Source organism: Primulina huaijiensis, chromosome 9, assembly GCF_012295235.1.
Source record: "Primulina huaijiensis isolate GDHJ02 chromosome 9, ASM1229523v2, whole genome shotgun sequence".
Classification (NCBI taxonomy): Eukaryota; Viridiplantae; Streptophyta; class Magnoliopsida; order Lamiales; family Gesneriaceae; genus Primulina; species Primulina huaijiensis.
This window is the reverse complement of record NC_133314.1, coordinates 3,283,836-3,289,620: the sequence shown is the minus strand read 5'-3', so window position 1 is coordinate 3,289,620 and position 5,785 is coordinate 3,283,836.

Sequence of the window (5,785 nt, the reverse complement as noted above, 5' to 3'; positions counted from 1 at the left end):
ATATATATATATAGATATATGTATGTATGTGTGATATCCTTGTCCCACATCTAGAAAATCAAAGATTTAAAATGAGTTTATAATGGCTTACAACGGACTTCTATAGCAACTTGGGTTAATCATTTTCGAAAAGCGAGGACGAATACGAAGTAGTTGCTATAAAGGCCCATTGTGCAGTCACGCAGCCACGGGCCCGGGCTCGGGACGTTGAATATTATATATATATATATATATAATATTTTAATAATTAGCGTATTCTAACCGTATCGTGTCTTATATTTTCAAAATTTGTCGTATCGCTGTATCCATATCGTATTCGATATGATACCCTTGTCTATAACCATACAACGTAGATTAAAATAATATTCTATTACAGAAAACAAAGCATTTCCATGGCCATTCTATCAATTAGTTGATGTTAGAGATGTTGCTCAAACACATGTTGTGGGGTTTGAGAATCCTTCAGCAAGTGGCATATACCTTTTGATAGAAAGAACATTAAATCATTCTGAAACATTGGAGATTTTGCAGAAGCTTTATCCTTCATTTGACCTTCCTAAAATGTAAGTCTTTTCTCTGTTTAAAAACATCAGAGTTCCCACTCTCCGGAACGATCCTTTATTTCTCAAGAAAATTTACTTCTATGTTACTCGCAAGCGTTTTGAATATGAGGGATGTCCATAACTTATGGATTGTAGCTTGAAATCCAGTTATTCCGGTCACTGTAGGACCCAGGGGGCCGAAATTTTTTTTAAAAATTATTAATATATAAGATATATTTTATTATTTAGTATATATATTATTTGACAATAAAAAAATAGATACGGCCCCCTGAAATTTTTTAAAAAAATTATTACTATATAAGATATATTTTTTTATTTAGTATCTATATTATTTGACCATAAAAAAATAAAGTATTTATAATTAGTTTAATGGTTATAGACTTTCAAGGTTTACACATGTGATCCGCGTTCCATTCTCTGTAATTTTTTTTCGAAAAACTAAATAACAGGTCTTTACAAAGGGTCAAAGGCCCAACTTAAAACTTTCATAGTTGGTGGTGTGCCGGCCCCCCCAAACATATAATCCTGGATCCGCCCCTGCATAACACAAGTGATATAATTTAAATAAACCAACTTAAAAACGACATAACAAAGAGTAGGTTTTCTTGCGAGACGGTCTCAAGCTTCTGTTGATGCATACTGTCAAATGGGGAATACTTAGTGCCATGCCCCGACTCACGAGCCATTTGAATGCGATGGATTCATATAATCTTGATTGCATCTTAAATTGAAGTTATGTTAACTACTAACAGTGTAGCTCACGGTGATTTTGTTATTCTCACCAGTATGAAACATATATGTATAATTTCCGAGACAAAATCTCTGCTCGAATTAGTGCTCCAAATTGTGTTACATTTTGCTTCATTTAGTATCACACTCTCTTTACCTGAGACACGAAAACTATGTTTAGATATACAATTCTCTTTTTGGATTTTTTATCCAAGAACAAGATATTTCTCTAAATGATCCATTGGCCACTTGTTTATTTGATGGTTTCATGCTCGTATCTACAAATTTTAATTAGATCTACACGTTATTCTTTGTTGCGGCAGTCCTGTAGGGGATGCTGTGAAGAACCGGATTCATAGTATCCAAAATGCATTGTCATACTCTAAAATCTAAGGAAACCTGTCACGCCCCGAGCCCGGGCCAGCACCTGCGTGACTGCACAATGGGCCCCTATAGCAACTACTTCGTATTCGTCCTCGCTTTACGAAAATGATTAACCCAAGTTGCTATAGAAGTCCATTGTAAGTCATTATAAACTCATTTTAAATCTTTGATTTTTCAGATGTGAGACAAGGGTATCACAATCACCCCTCCTTCAGAACGCGGCGTCCTCATCGCAGCCTGACCCCTCGATCCACCAGCACCGAGAATCTAGAGGTGACTCCTACAGGTTCAAGAGGTGGCTCCCGTCATGTAGCACTTTCCCCCGCAGGTTCAAGAGGTGGCTCCCATGCACGTAGCACTTTGCCCTGCATAGCACTTATTTTCCGATGTTCCATGCCGGTGACCGGCTCTGATACCATTCTGTCACGCCCCGAGCCCGGGCCCGCGCATACGTAACTGCACAATGGGCCCCTATAGCAACTACTTCGTATTCGTCCTCGCTTTACTAAAATGATTAACCCAAGTTGCTATAGAAGTCCATTGTAAGCCATTATAAACTAATTTTAAATCTTTGATTTTTCAGATGTGGGACAAGGGTATCACAATCACCCCTCCTTCAGAACGCGATGTCCTCGTCGCGGCCTGACCCCTCGATCCACCAGCACCGAGAATCTAGAGGTGGCTCCTACAGGTTCAAGAGGTGGCTCCCGTCATGTAGCACTTTGCCCCGCAGGTTCAAGAGGTGGCTCCCATGCACGTAGCACTTTGCCCTGCATAGCACTTATTTTCCGATGTTCCATGCTGGTGACCGGCTCTGATACCATTCTGTCACGCCCCGAGCCCGGGCCCGCGCATACGTAACTGCACAATGGGCCCCTATAGCAACTACTTCGTATTCGTCCTCACTTTACGAAAATGATTAACCCAAGTTGCTATACAAATCCATTGTAAGCCATTATAAACTAATTTTAAATCTTTGATTTTTCATATGTGGGACAAGGGTATCACAAAACCAACTAAGCATCATGATAGACAAATAATTCATACACCTTGATGTTGAGATTGAATGACTTGTAACAGCCAATAAACGGCCATTACAAGCCATTTACAGCAATAAAGTTTAATAATTGACCACCTTGCAGAATATGGCACTCATTGCAAGACATATTTTTGAAAATTAGAAAGAAAGAAAAGGTTAATCAATCTCATGGACTTGTAACAGCATAAAGGAGGAACAATGGCATTTAAATGGAATGAATAGCCATGAATGGAGAAATTTTCAGCTTGTTGCTTGCAGCCTATAAATAGTAGTTGGAGCTTAAAGTAAATCACACCAAATCCTCTCCAAAATATTCCAGATTTTGGGTCAAACTAAAGGGGTGATTTCCTGCTACAATTCATTCGGTATTTTAGAGCAAGAGATCTGTCGATATATTGAGCAAAGGTTATGTCCTAGAAGCAAGCCAAACAGCACCAAATTTTGAACAACACTCGGCCCTCGCTTGAGCGAATTGCAAGCATCAAGGTAATAGCATTTCGAGCAGCAAGTTCTTCATGTTTTATTTGATTCAAGAAAAACAGGTAAGTGAGCTTATATATATGTTTTAAAAAAATGATGTTCTGATTCTTGAAAATCAACCGTACACTACTCGATTCATGTCCTCTTATTCCATATATGTTTCGTTCTTCATGATTTCTCTATTATGCTATAAAATTTGAAAATGCGTTGTCAAGATTCAAACTAAAAATTATAATGAACTATTCAAAACATGATAAGATCAGATAATGCTTTTGATGTGGTGGATAATAATAACTCATATATAGTCTCGCCCACTTAAAGGGGTAACAATTAAGGATTGATCAGTCTACAATGGATAAAAATATGAATAACAGTGTCTTGTATAAGTTTATGCTTCAGTTATTATATGTTTTGATGTCTTGTTTCGAATTATGTTTGTCTCATGTCTTGATTCAAGTTGTGACAAGTTCTGTGACATGTCACTTTTAAACTATTATTATATGTTTGTTTCGACATTCGTTTGTACGATTAATCGTCCCTACATACTGAGCGCTTTCACAAACACTCACCCTCTTTATTTGTCTCCCCATATAAGGGCGAAGATCAATTGGAAGATGATGAACAACACATGTTTTGGGAATGTGATCAAGTTCAAGACATGAAGTTTCAAGCATCTAATTTAAATTTTATTTTCCATTACGCTAGCGCTTCCGTATTTATGTTATGCACTGTAGAAAAAAAAAGTCATGTTTTATGTAATATACTGGCTTTTGGCTATTTTATGTACTACATGGCTTCTTGTTTCGAAGTAACCAAGAACAAACTAGAGACTTCCCAAGCAACAGTCCTCGAACTGGACGGCTTAAACCAACAAATACTAAAGAAAGCCCAAGCCCTCTAGGCCCTGATTCAGTAGATCATCCTGATGGAAACCTAACACTATCAGCAAGAGGCGGCAACCATCCAAGGACTTCAGATTTCAGTGCAGTCCTTGACTACTAAAATAAAAACCATATGCACATCCATTTTAACCATCGTCAGGATATGGTGGCCAACTAGGTAGAGGAAGATCCCGAGAAGGACCATGAAGAGAAGCCTATGGAAATACAGGATATGGTGGCCAACCAAGTACGACATATTGAGATAAAAATATGAAAATACAGGATAAAATTGAATAACGAGATTTACGTGAAAACTCCTAAAATTATCAAGGTAAAACCACGGACAAGATGCAAATAATTAAACTGTAATATTTTGTGGGTTGCAACGAATCACTCTGCTTCCAAATAGAACATTCGCTCTCTTAATACAAGAGAACAAACACCTCAAAAATATTATAGAAATAAACGGTCAAATACTACGAATGTTATGAGATACGAGAAGAGAGAACTCAAAATGGGATACTGGAAATAAGGGAAGGATCACATATATATAGGTCATTCCCCATATTTGAACGCATGTTTCTGTTTCAACTTTTCTAACCTACCATAATCAATGTGTTGCTTAGCTTTTTAAGAAAACTAAAGAAATATACATTTTGCCTCGATCAATCCTCCTGCCTTATTTATTGGTCAAATAATTTATCTCCTAACATGATGATTTCAAACACATTGATTTATTTGAACTTTATTTTTCAAATCTTTCTTCAAATCAAATTCATCAATTTAAGTACAACTTCACAGTATTCGGATATATACAAGAAATATCTTGCTATTTAATTAAACATTTGCACTCTTTAAAAACTTATTCTTATTAATTTGGTGAAGCCCATAATGAAATTATAATAATACCTATTATTTCTTTTTTACACATTTTTTTTATCCTTAAATAATTTCACTTTTTATTATGGTCTTGAAAAAAAAAATCATTCAAAACCTAATCATATCTTTATATATTTTTAAAAAATTTAAAAATAGTTCATTACTCCTGATAAAAAAATATAAAAAAATTTTAAAATAACAAAATTTATCAAGATTAATATATCAATTGTATAAGCAGGCAACACGCGCAAATGACACTAATTTTCATAAATAGTATATGTTCAACTTTCATACCAGAACTCCTTAATTCAACACTTTCGCATGGCGTCTAACTAGAGTTGTCAATTAGAGTATCCAGAAAGATAAAAAAAAAAGGTTGAGTTACGATTTAGCAATCTGTTTGAAGGAGTCAAAACAGGTGATAGGTTATCGATGAACCTGCCATTTATTTAAAAATAAATTAAATTTTTTATTAAATTTCCAATCCCAAATTCCCCACATCAAACTAAGGCTCTGGAATTAGAACCAAAAACCCTATCCTCAATCGACAAATTGATATAATGGTTTGTGTGGTTGATGAATATTAAATAACTTTATATTATTTTTAAAAGAAAAATTGTTAAATTTTATTAACTTATAATTTCTTATTTTATATCAATGATACATTGACATATATAAATTGTAAAATATGGATATGGTTGGGTTGATTGATATATGAATTGTAAAAGAGGTGGGTAGGTATGGACGGATCAGTTTTGAATGATCATCGTCCAAAATGAATTGATTGTGTTCTACCGACACCAGAGTAGACGTATCCCAAGCGATAAACC